Genomic DNA, 13,930 nt, shown 5'->3' with positions numbered 1-13,930 from the left:
TCTGTATCCCTTCCCCTGCCAGACTAGCTTAAATTCCTCCCAACAGCACGAGCAAACCTGTATGCGAGGATATGGGTCCCAGTATGGTTCAAGTGTACACCATCTCATTTATACATGTTCCATCTTCTCCAAAAACATCCCAGTGATCCAGAATCTAAAACCCTCCCTCTTGCATCAACTCTTGAGCCACACATTCATCTATCCTATTCTCCAATTTCTATACGCACAAACATGTGGCACTGGGCGTAATCCAGAGATTACAAACATTGAAGTCTTGCTTTTTAATATACTGCCGAGCTCCCCTCATTCCTCACTTTTCCCATTTTGTTGGTACCAACATGTGCTGTGACCTCTAATTCAGCATGCTCCCCTTTCAGGAAGCCCTACAACCATTTGGTGACATCCATAACCCTGGCAGCAGCGAGATAAAACACTATCTTGGAATCATGTCTTCAGCCACTGAACTGCCTGTCTGCTCCACTGACTAAAGAATCACCCATCACTATTGTTCTTCCTTCCTTCTTCCTCCCCCACTATACACTCAAGCCGATTGTGCTGCCAGGAGCTTGGCTCTGATCGAACTGCTCTGATGAACCAACACCCTCTACAGCTTCCAAAACTGGAATACCAGTTCATGAGTGGGACTTCAGGGGACTCCTTCACTACCTGCCTGTTCTTTCTGAACTGTCTGGTGGTTATTCATTCCCTTCTTTTGTCTAGTCCCTTGAGCTTGGTCTGATCACCTCCCTCATCATGCTATCCACATAACTGTCAGCCTTGTGGATGTGTCACAGTGTCTCCAAACACTGCTTCAGCTCCAAATCCCAGAGCTCCAGCTTCTGCAACTGGGGCACTTCCAGAACTTGTGGTCATCTAGGACACTGGCATCCAGAGTTCCTCATGTTAGAAACAGGTTTAATAAAATTTAGACAAGACCACCAAAACTGGAAACAAGACAATTTATTCTACAATCTTGCAAGAAAGGGCATTAAATGCAGAAGAAAATGAGTAATGAACATTCAAACTAGTACACAGTTGTACTTTTGAGCTGTGTGAGGTCACCTCTCCCGACTCTTACATTACCCAAACTTTTTATTGTATTCTACCACTACCCAGCTGCGCTCCACCCTTATTGCCCCCTTTTCTCCAAGTTGGCAACCTTTCCCTCTAAGTGCTGACATAAGGCTAAACTTGTATCTTGATGTTCTTTTACTTTGCTTGTAACATCTTCCATTGTTCATAAGTACATTCCATTCTTGAACATACGTTTTAACAATGTATCTTTTCATGCTTGGTTTATGCGTTTCAGCTGTCTCAGCTATTTTACTGAGACTATTATTTAAAATAATTATTTGCTTTAATAATTCTGCACTAAAGTTAGTATTTAATTCTCCACAATTATTCATTAAAGATAAAGATACATTTCCCTAATGCTTGCCCAGCTGATATTTTTCTTGTCCCCCTTTTCTGCACATATACTCTCTTGCTTTTCTATTTCTTCAAAAACAACACACTTCCCCATTTCTTACAATTCCCCCATTTCTTTTCTTTAACTATTTGTTGTTTTTGCAATTTTATTTTCTGCCCTCTTTTCACCCTATGGTGCCGAGGTTCACAATCTTGCTATTTCTGTCCTTCTAAGTCTATCTTTTTATTCAAACTCTAGGAGTAATCTGCTCCTCTCTCTTTCTTGTGCTTATGCTATTGTCATGACCATTATTGATTGTTGTCCTCCCAAAGACATTACCAGCTTAGTCATTATCCACTTTAACACATTAAACCCTATCAATAGACCTACTATTATTAGTAATACATAAATGCCTAAATTAACTAACCATTTTCCCCAACCAGTCAGTCCCCAGTTGCCCCATCCCCATCCTTCATCTTTTCGGAGTTCATCCCCAATTTCTCTTGTATTGGTTATCTTTTTCTTTACTATTTCTGCCTTATCTTCCATTATGGAAGAGGTGTCTGGGATGATGGTGCAACATTCCTTACCAATCAGAGCACAGATTCCCCCTTTTTCGGCCGAAAGATAGTCTAAAGCCATTCGATTCTGTAAAGCTTTCAGTCTTGTGGCAATCATTTTGGTGGTTATGGCCGATATTTGGGATTGAGTTTCTTCCATTGCGCCGGTGGTATCATTAATTAAATTTTCAAGGGCAGCCGCCAGTTTCTGTATTTCCACCCCTGCCCTTGTAGTGCCGTAGTTTGGGAATAGTGTCCACAACAGACAGTCTCCTTCAGAGACTTCTCTGATCTTACGTCTTATTCCCCCTTCCTTTCTCAGGTTGGGCTCATGTTTTTCTATTCGGAGGTGAGGGATTATATAAGTGAGGTAACAGCAGCCACTCCAGCCTTTCTGGTCTTGAGGCAGTGTTTCCTATACATTTGGTCACGCGAATGTATTTTTCCACGGGAATAAATGGATAGGCCTTCAGGCCGCATACCCAATATGTTCCGTTTAATATTCGGGGAGTGGTCATGGCAGTGGCTTGGCTGGTGTAGACACAAGATGATTTTCCTAATTGGAAGGGTGCGGCGTTATTCTGATTACAGAAACAAGTGGTATTTACTGCTCCTTTCGGTGTGGAAATTCTAAGGCCATCGATAGCACCCTGGGTTTTTGGGGCTGGTCTAGGGTACCATCCCGCAAAGTTATATTTACCCCTGTCAAATCTCCACTTTGTATCATTTGAGCCCGAGTCAAATTGTTATACATCGTACACTTCTCTTTTGGTGAGCTGTATTACCGAGGTGGGGATCACAGATTCGTCATGGTGTGGGACCTCTGCACAGACCCAACAGTCGGCAAGTCCCTCTTGTTCAGCATAATTTTGGCATAGTGTAGTGAAGTAAGTTTTCCCGCCTCCTCGAACAGTTAATACTACTAACGTTACTATACTATACCAGTACCCGCCCATCTCTGACCCCTGCCTACCGTCCTGTCTATCTGTCTTAATCTTTTAGGCACCAGGGAAAGGTGAGTCCACACAGCCCTTACAACTAATAACTATATATATAATCATCAAATGTTAAAAAGAGTGAAAGAGTCTTTTACCTCAGTTCATTCCTTCTTTCTTAGCTTAATTTTCAGAGGGTTGTCTGTAGGATGAGCATGCCACACTGCCAATGGGACGTTCACAGGATCTTTAACGCGAGTGTGATGACTCCACCCTTTCTCAGCAGTTCGGATAGCTGTCTCAGTAGTCAGGAGGGTTAGGAATGGTCCATCCCAGCTCGGGTGCAGTTTGGTACTTTCCAGGTCTTGATCAGGACCCAATCACCCGGTTGTCGAACTCAAGTAGAGGTGTCTGGGTCAATTAATATTGATTCAGGCTAACACAATTGATTTAGTATAAATATTAATTATATATATTATATAATTCAGGGTGGAAACGCTACAAGTGACTAAAACATTTTAACAACTGTAATCGCGCAGTTCTGTTTGTTTACCAGTCACTTGTGACTTCTCATTCTGTTTCTGTAATTGTTTTGCTCGAGCACATTCATTTTTAAGAAACTCAACAGATTCCATAGCACCATTTGCAGTTAATTCAATCCCCAATTTGGTGGCAATATCTCGTCATGAGCACAAAACTGATGACGAGATATTGCCACAAAACTGTTGCCATAATCCAATTAACTTTTTTGTTCCCACTCCCTTGGGCTTAAATTTTAAGGATGACCTTGCTGCCCCCGTATTGACGAGGAAAATTACGTCCTCTTTGTAAGGTCCCACCTTTAAATTTATCAAGGGTTCATGGTGGGTCCCCAGGGGCAAGAACTCCTGACACCCCTATTTTTCATCAAGGTTCATAAACAGCACTGCCTTTACTTCCTTTTTCGGATCTGGACACTCTCTCTTAAAGTGACCTGTCTTTCCACAGTAATAATATCCCACCTGTGGGGATTTCTACTTTGATCCTTGTTCCTGTCTACCAGACCCCTTAACATCTCCTCCCTGATCGCTTCTCCTCCCTTTATTTTTAACATGCTGCTTGCCACCATTCAAGTTTCCTTCTCCTTTTTAGTTTTGTCCTTTTCTTTATTATCTCATCAACCGTGGCTTATTTTTGCCTTCTGTTTCTGCTTCTCATGTTACGTTGCCAGAGCTGATTTAAACAACTGAACAGCTTTAGGGCCACCTCATGGCCATTCCTCATCACCCAATGTTTTGTTAGGACCTTGATTTTTTTTTAAAGAAATATTGCAATATTTCTTGCTCCCTGTAATCTCAAATACAATTTATCAATTTAAGCTTGCTTTTCTTTAAAGTCTGTTCCTAACTATACATTTTGGAATCTTACTTGTAAATATATATTTATATATCATAAATTCATTAACTCAGTGTTTAATATTCAAAATGCCAACTCTGAAATCCACCACAATCACCCAGTTCTAGTCCCCCGATTCAAATCCAAAACTAGTCCTCCCAAGTAGTCCTGACCAGTCATTGCTCAATTACAATGCTATTGGTCATGAAATAACCAGAGCTGCCTTAAAAGGAATTTGTCTATTCAAGTTAAAACTTCAACTGTCCTCCATAAATCGCTTTTATGTAAGGATAAAAGAGATTAGTTAGAAACTGATAGTAAGGCCGTCATGAACTGTAAGAAGAGCAGGAGTTAACATTTTATTTCATAATCTGTAAAATCCTTAAACTTAAAAGAAATCATGTTAAAATTTCCATAATAGAAATCAGATTCAAAACAGTCCTGGATCTCAAGCTCCAGGGAACAAAGCACAAACATTCAATCACCAACAAACAAATGTGCATTCAAACCAAGTCACAAAGGGTTAAACTTTCTGTTAGCTTTTTTTCACTCACTCACTCACACAGACACACAAACACTGTATCTCACAGACACTTTGAGCTTCCCGCAATGACTCCTTTAGCTTTTGAATATTTTTCTGGATGTCTGGCCATAGGTAAGTTATGAAGTGCACCCTCAGTAGCCCTTCAGCTACTAGCCCTTCTGACACGAAGCATAATCTGATTCCTCCTGACTGTAAGGCTGTTTTTTCATTGACATTTTATCATTTTTTATCATTTTGTGTCCAAGGATTGTACTTTCAATCTCTTAACATTTTTCCTAAAGGACTGTCCGTTGGGATTAGATTAGATAGATTACTTACAGTGTGGAAACAGGCCCTTCGGCCCAACAAGTCCACACCGACCCGCCGAAGAGCAATCCACCCAGACCCATTCCCTTACATTTACTCTTTCACCTAACTCTACGGGCAATTTAACATGGTCAATTCACCTGACCTGCACATCTTTGGACTGTGGGAAGAAACCGGAGCACCCGGAGGAAACCCACGCAGACACAGGGAGGATGTGCAAACTCCACACAGTCAGTCAGTCACCTGAGACGGGAATTGAACGTGGTCCTTGGACATCCCTCTCATGTCTCCTTTGACACTTAAACAACTAATTCTTGGCCGTTTCTTTACATAATTTAATTAACCTTACTGAGGTCCGATGTCATCTTCTTCCACACCCACTTCAGGGTCTTGACATTCGCGTGGGGGATTTCCCCTCTTAACAACCCGTCTAAGGCTAGGTGATTGAATCAGGTAGACACCTTACTCGTCAGATTAATCTAGCCAATTAAATATTTTATTTTATATGTTGCCAATTCCCCGTACTTCTCGTACGTCCTGTACTTCTCGTACGTCCCCGACCACCAAGGCAATACTTAAAGATCCACTTTCTTACCTTGGTCTGTGCACAAGAGTTACCTGGTCGAATCAGCGCGCCACGTCCCGCGGCAATACCTGGCAAACGCTACCGTTGCTATCCCGGTCGCTTACTCGGCCAAACCTCCTGCTGCGTGTCAGCGCGCCCTGTCCTGCAGTATATCCAACTGGCAGCAATTACTTTGCCTACCCTGGTTGACCAGATTCGCCTACCCCGGTCGCCCAGAACCCCGGATATATCCGACTGGCAGCAAATACCGCTGCCGACCCCGGTCGCCCGGATAAAACTTTTAAGACCTTTCTAAACCGGGTCTTGTGTACACAAGAGTCACCCGACCGAACCAGCCGCGTCTGCCCATCTTGTTTTCAGGGTCTCTCAGTCCGGATCACGCTTGCCCAAAGCCGCCATGGCAACAAGGGGAAACTAGAGATCGCCGAAATCAGCGAGGTGCACCTTCTCCGTTTCTCCAAGAATGCCGAGAGACCGGAGCTTGGGATCCTGGAACGAGCCCCCAAATCTGTTAGAAACAAGTTTAATAAAATTTAGACGAGACCACCAAAACTGGAAACAAGACAATTTATTCTACGATCTTGCAAGAAAGGGCATCAAATGCAGAAGCAAATGAGTAATGAACATTCAAACTAGTACACAGTTATACTTTTGAGCTGTGTGAAGTCACCTCTCCCGACTCTTACATTATCCAAACTTTTTATTGTATTCTACCACTACCCAGCTGCGCTCCACCCTTATTGCCCCCTTTTCTCCAAGTTGGCAACCTTTCCCTCTGTAAGTGCTGACATAAGGCTAAACTTGTATCTTGATGTTCTTTTACTTTGCTTGTAACATCTTCCATTGTTCATAAGTACATTACATTCTTGAACATACGTTTTAACAATGTATCTTTTCATGCTTGGTTTATGCGTTTCAGCTATCTCAGCTATTTTGCTGAGACTATTATTTAAAAGAATTATTTGCTTTAATAATTCTGCACTAAAGTTAGTATTTAATTCTCCACAATTATTCATTAAAGATAAAGATACATTTCTCTAATGCTTGCCCAGCTGAGATTTTTCTTGTCCCCCTTTTCTGCACATACACTCTCTTGCTTTTCTATTTCTTCAAAAACAACACACTTCCCCATTTCTTACACTCCTCATATATGACAACCTACATATTATGCTCGGCTGTCCTTGCCTGACGATTTGATTTGATTTAATTTGATTTGATTGATTTATTGTTATGTGTAAATAAGTATAGTGAAAAGCTTTGATTACAAGCAGTACAGGCAGATCACAGTAAACAAGAACAAAGAGATCATAGGGTGAAAATACTAGACAGAGGCATACAAGTTAAATCGCACAGGGCATGTGCCATGAAAGATCAACGTTAGCGAGATCAGCATTACTTGAAGTTAGAGAGTCCACTCATCAGTCTACTAACGGCAGGGAAGAAATTGTTATTGAACCTGCTGGTGCGTGTGTTCAAGCATCTGTACCTTTTGAATGACAGAAAAGATTGTAGGAGAGCATTACTGCGATGCAATGACATATCTTAAGTTTGTAATTCAGAATTGACCAGAATTGTTAGTTATTTTGCTGAAGTTCTCACTATGCTAATTATGGTTGACTAAGAAAGGGTTAACCAATAATTGTCAGGTGCCCAGTTCTCACCAATCCAGTACTCACTGTTTGAAATTATGATGTCAGCAGAAGCTGCACTGGAGATTCTCTTGGTTTTCGTGCAGCAGTGTGGTTACTGATTACGGTGTCCTCGCCTTCTGACTGCTGTCCAAGCTAACTGCTCTGTAAAGATTAGACCTTTCCACACTGCGCTAGATTTGAAAGATTACTGATTATGTGTCCCTGTCTCCTGGCTACTGCGGGGTTTCCTAACTGATGCTCCAAATTAAGTCCAATGAAAACCAACATCTCAAAGCTTGTCCATACTGTTGTATTATTTGAAATAAAGCAACAATAGGTCTTGATTCAATGGCAATCAGTTACATAGAAACATAGAAGATAGGAGCAGGAGGAGGCCATTCAGTCCTTTGGGCCTACTCTGTCATTCTTCACGATCATGACCTAATCCTGCTTTCTCTCCATAACCTTTGATCCCATTCACCCCCAGTGCTACATCTAGCTGTCTCTGAGTGCACCAGTTTCTTCCCATAATCCAAAGATTGGGTGAATTGGCCATGCTAAATTTCCCACAATGTTTTGGGATGTGTAAATTAGGTTCATTAGTCAGGGGTAAATGTAGAATAATAGGGTAAGGGAATGGGTCTGAGTGGGTTACTTTTTGGAGGGTTAGCGTGGACTTGTTGAGCCAATTGGCCCATTTTCACACTGTAGGGATTCTAAATTCTAGACAAATGTGAGGTGCTGTACTTTATTAGGGCAAATCAGGGCAGGACTGATGCACTGAATGGTAGAATCCTGAGGGGTGTTGCTGAACAAAGAGACCTTGGAATGCAGGTTCATAGTTCCTTGAAAATGGAGTCGCAGGTAGATAGGATAGTGAAGAAGGCATTTGGTATGTTTGCCTTTATTGATTAGTGCATTAAGTTTAGGAGGTGGGAGGTTATGTAGTGGCTGTACAGGACATTGGTTAGGCCACTTTTGGAATACTGCATTCAATTTTGGCCTCCTGCTATTGGAAGGATGTTGTGAACTTGAAAAGGTTCAGAAAACATTTACAAAGATGTTGCCATGTTGGAGTGTTTGAGCTGTAGGGAGAGGCTGAATAGGCTGGGGCTATTTTCCCTGGAAAGTCATAGGCTGAGGGGTGAATTATAGAAGTTTATAATATCATCAGGGGCAATGGAGAGGGTGAATAACTTCTCTTTTCCCCAGGATAGGGGAGTCTAAAACAAAAGGGCATAGGTTAAGGTGATAGGGAAAAAATTTAAAAGGGATGTAAGGAGCAACATTTTGACACAGAGGGTGGTGCGTATACAGAATGAGCTGCCAGAGGAATTGGTGGAGGCTGGTTAAGAAGTGTCTGGATGGGTATATGAATCAGAGTTTAGAGGGATATGATCGAAAAGCTGACATTTGGGACTAGGTTAATTTTGGTTTTCTGGTCAGCATGGACAATTTGGACCAAAGGATCTATTTCCATGCTGTACAACTCTGACTCTACAATTGGAAGAGTGAGCCATAGTCTTCAGTTCTCACTGCATTCACCAACTATTAGAGAGTCATAAAGTCATATAGCAAAGAAACAGGCCTTTGGCCCACCATGCCGATACTGACCAACAAACATCAAACTACACTAATCCCATTTACTGGCATTTGGTCCATTGCCAACTATGCCATATTGACTCCATACCTCTTCTAACAGTCTAAGCTCTTTGCAACTTTGTATGTCACAGTCAATCCTGTGACTTCTGACCTGATGTTTACATCATCAATAAAATTGTACACTTGCACATCTATAATTTTGCTTGACTTGCCAATGTTTCAGTTCACCAGTTGCTGCAATCATCATTCATGCATTTATTGCCTCCACAAAGAACAGTACAGCAAAGGAACAGGTCCTTTGGCTGACCAAGACTGTGTTGACCCATGATACCTTTTTAACATTTTAGCTCAGTTGGCTGGATTGTTGCTTTGCAGAGCAGTGTGATGCCAACAGCATGGGTCCAATTCCCAGCACTGGTTTGAGGTTAACATGAAGTACTCTCCTTCTTAACCTCTTCTCTCACCTGAGAGGGACGGTGGCACAGTGGTTAGCACTGCTGCCTCACAGTGCCAGAGACCTGGGTTCAATTCCCACCTCAGGCAATTCTCTGTGTGGAGTTTGCACATTCTCCCCGTGTCTGTGTGGGTTTCCTCTGGGTGCTCTGGTTTCCTCCCACAATCCAAAAAAAAATGTGCAGGTTAGGTGAATTGGCCACGCTATAAATTGTCTGTAGTGTTAGGTGAAGGAGTAAATATAGGGGAGTGGGTCTGGGTGGGTTGTGCTTCAGTGGGTCGGTGTGGACTTGTTGGGCCGAAGGGCCTGTTTCCACACTGTAAGTAATCTAAATTGAAAAAAGAGATCTGGTGGCCCTCAGGTGAAATCACCACCAGTTGCTTATCTCTAATGAGAGAGCAGCCCATATAATCTGGTAAGACAATGGTGACACAACAACCTTTTTAAGCTAAAAACCTCTCGCCTCTGTGCAGTCCATATCCCTCCATTTCCTGCCTAATCATATGTCAACATGCATCTTAAAAGTTGCAGTTCTTTGCGCCGCTATCATTTCCTCTGGCAGCACATTCCATGCACTTACCCCTCCATGTAAAAAAAATGCCTCTCACATGTCCTTTAAACTTGCTCTCTGGGAAAAAGATTCCAACTGTCCATTCTATCCATGCCTCTCATATCTTTCTAAACTTCTATCAGGTTGCCCCATATCCTTCGAAGTTCAAGTGGAAACAAACCATGTGTATCCGATCTCTCCTTATGGCTAATACTTCCAAACTAGGTAACTGTTGCTGAAGCTACTCCAAAACCTCCACATCCTTGTAGTATGCTGATCAGATCTTTTTCACAATATTCCAAATATGGCCTAATTAACGTTCTATAGCTGAAAAGTTTGCACAGCTATCCAGATCCAACAAGTTCAGTTGACATGTGTAGTGAAAATATCATATTCCTAAAATAAGGTCTCTACCCACTATTGACAGTCAAATTCAATTATCTGCTGTTAAAATGCCCACCAAGAGTCAAATGTAATTTCTGAATGGACTCCAAGTAGTCTACAATTAAACTGCCGTAGTCCATTAGAATAAACAAAATAAATGAGGGACTTTGGACTGCAGTGGGAGCACTTGGAGTGGAAAGAGGACCATGGTGGAATTAGTATTCTTTAAAGTGAGTAACTAAGGAGCTTAATTTAAAGGGACTACATAGCAGCCAATGTCACACCATGATATGCCCTTCCTGCACAATCTGGGAAATTATAGACATTTTCAATGTCTGTGATGACCCTGCGTGCAGGAAGCGTATTCAGCTGCAGCTGCTGGACAACCAGATTGTGTAGGTGGAGCTGCAAGTGATCTCAATGTTAGCTATCCATATGCTGAGATTATCATAGATAGAATGTTCAGTAACATGGTCACACCACAGGAAAAGATTGAACAGGCAAAATGGGTATTGATGACCACAGGGCAGAGTAGAGGAAGGCAGAAGATCACTGTGGCCACCCCCATCTCTAACAGATATACCAGTCTGAATACTGATGGAGGAGATGACTTCTCAGGGAATTGCAGTAGGAGCCAGGTTCATGGCAGCAAGAGAGGAATAAGAGTGATAAGGGATTCATTTATAAGGGGAATAGACAAGTGTCTTCTCTACAGAGAAGAGACTTAAGGATAGTGTGTTGCTTCCCTCATGTCAAGGTCAGAGATGACACAGAAAGGCTGTAGAGCACTTTTGAAGGTGGAGGGTGAACAGCCACCCTGTATTGTGGTACAGTACCAATGACAAACATAAAACTGAGTACAGGGAGTTTAGATATAAATAAAAACCTCGGATCTCAAAGATAGTAATCTCAGCATTACACCAGAATCACCTGCTTCTGAGCATCCAATTAACAGAATATGTTAGAAGAAATTGTGGGCGACACGGTGGTTAGCACTGCTGCCTCACAGCGCCAGAGACCCGGGTTCAATTCCCGCCTCAGGCGACTGACTGTGTGCAGTTTGCACGTTCTCCCCGTGTCTGCGTGGGTTTCCTCCGGGTGTTCCGGTTCCCTCCCACAGTCCAAAGATGTGCAGGTCAGGTGAATTGGCCATGCTAAATTGCCCGTAGTGTTAGGTAAGGGGTAAATGTAGGGGCAAGGGTGGGTTGCGCTTCGGCGGGTCGGTGTGGACTTGGCCGAAGGGCCTGTTTCCACGCTATAATGTAATCTAATCTAATCTAAAAAAAATGATATGGGAGGAAGGAGCAATTTAGATTTTTCGAAAATTGGGAAAAATTGAACAAGTACAAACAGAACAGGTTGCACCTGGGAAGAATGGGGACCAATGTCACTGGGGATCTGTTTGCTGGTGCTGTTGGAGAAGATTTGAATTAGAATGGCAGGGGATGGGAACATGAGCAGGGAGACAGAGAACAAGGAAACCAGAATAGAAATGAAAGAAAGTAAGAAGTAAAAGTGAAAAGCAGAACAAACGGGGGAAGGAACATAGGCATGGTGCAAACAATGCTAAAATAAGGCTAAAAAGACAAGTGCAAAGGCATATGCAACAAAATAGATGAATTAACAGCACAAAAGCAGACAACAAGGTAGGACTGATCAAATAATCTGCACTTACTTCAATGCAAGAGGCTGAACAGAGGAAGAGATGAACTCAGGACATGGTTAGGAACATGGGACTGGGATATCACAGCAATTACAGAAATGTGGCTCAGGGATGGACAGGACTGGCAGCTTACTGTTTCAGGATACAAATTCTATAGGAAGGACAGAAAGGGGGCCAAGAGAAGAGGAGGAGTGGCGTTTTTGAAAAGGGATAGCACTACTGCTGTACTTAGGGAGGATATTCCTGGGAATACATCCATGGAAGTTATTTGGGTGGAACTGAGAAATAGGAAAGGGATGATCATCTTATTGGGATTGTATTTTAGACTCCCCAGTAGTCAGCGGGAAACTGAGTAACAAACTTGGATATCTGTAAGAATAATAGGGTGGTTATAGTAGGGGATTTTAACTTTCCAAACGTAGACTGGGACTGCCATAGTGTTTAGGTTTTCGATGGAGATAAATTTGTTAATAAGAAAATTTTCTGATTCAGTATTTGAGTGTACCTACAAGAGAAGATGCAAAACCTGACCTACTCTTGGGAAATAAGGCAGGGAGGTGATTGAGGTGTCAGTGGGGGAGCACTTTGGGGCCAGTGACCATAATTTTTTAATTTTAAAATAGTGATGGAAAAGGGTAGACTGGATCTAAAAGTTGAAGCTCTAAACTGTAGGAAAGCTAATTTTGATGGTATTAGGCAAGAACTTTCAAAAGTTGATTGGACGCAGAATTTTGCAGGTAAAGGGACGGCTAGAAAATGGGAAGCCTTCAGAAATGAGGTAACGAGAGCCCAGAGAATGCATATTCCTGTTATGGTGAAAGGAAAGGCTGGTAGGCATAGGGAATGATGGATGACTAAAGAAATTGAGGTTTTGATTAAGAAAAAGAAGGAAGCATATGTCATGTATAGACCGCAAAGATCGAGGGAATCCTTAGAAAAGAGAAATCAGGAGAGCGGACATGAGATAGCTTTGGCAAATAGGGTTAAGGAGAATCCAAAGAGATTTTATGCTTTTTTTTCCTGTTTTCTTTATCCAAAGGAATTTTATAAATACATTAAGGACAAAAGGGTAATGAGGGATAGAACAGGGCCCCTCAAAGATCAGAATGGCAGCCTATGGGCTGTATGGTGGCACAGTGGTTAGCACTGTTGCCTCACAGTGCCAGAGACCCGGGTTCAATTCCTGCCTCAGACAACTATCTGCGTGGAGTTGGCACGTTCTCCCTGTGTCTGCGTGGGTTTCCCCTGGGTGCTCCGGTTTCCTCCCACAGTCCAAAAATGTGTAGGTTAAGTGAATTGGCCATGCTAAATTGCCTGTAGTGTTAGGTGAAGGGGTAAATATAGGGAGATGGGTCTGGGTGGGTTGCTCTTCGGAGGGTCGGTGTGGACTTGTTGGGCCGAAGGGCCTGTTTCCACACTATAAGTAATGTTTGCCGAGCTGGGAATTTGTGTTGCAGACATTTCGTCCCCTGTCTAGGTGACATCCTCAGTGCTTGGGAGCCTCCTGTGAAGCGCTTCTGTGATGTTTCCTCCATCATTTATAGTGGTTTGAATCTGCCGCTTCCGGTTGTCAGTTCCAGCTGTCTGTTGCAGTGGTCGGTATATTGGGTCCAGGTCGATGTGCTTATTGATTGAATCTGTGGATGAATGCCATGCCTCTAGGAATTCCCTGGCTGTTCTCTGTTTGGCTTGTCCTATAATAGTAGTGTTGTCCCAGTCGAATTCATGTTGCTTGTCATCTGTGTGTGTGGCTACTAAGGATAGCTGGTCGTGCCGTTTCATGGCTAGTTGGTGTTCATGGATGCGGATTGTTAGCTGTCTTCCTGTTTGTCCTATGTAGTGTTTTGTAGTGAAAGCAACCACCCCAACACACACAAGAGGTTGCATCAAGACACTATTCAAAAGGGCCACAACACACTGCAGTACACCAGAA

The sequence above is a fragment of the Chiloscyllium plagiosum genome, unplaced genomic scaffold (assembly GCF_037043375.1).
Source record: "Chiloscyllium plagiosum isolate Xiang-an unplaced genomic scaffold, Cpla_swu_hap1 HiC_scaffold_10, whole genome shotgun sequence".
NCBI classification, from domain to species: domain Eukaryota; kingdom Metazoa; phylum Chordata; class Chondrichthyes; order Orectolobiformes; family Hemiscylliidae; genus Chiloscyllium; species Chiloscyllium plagiosum.
Note: the sequence above shows the minus strand (reverse complement) of the source record.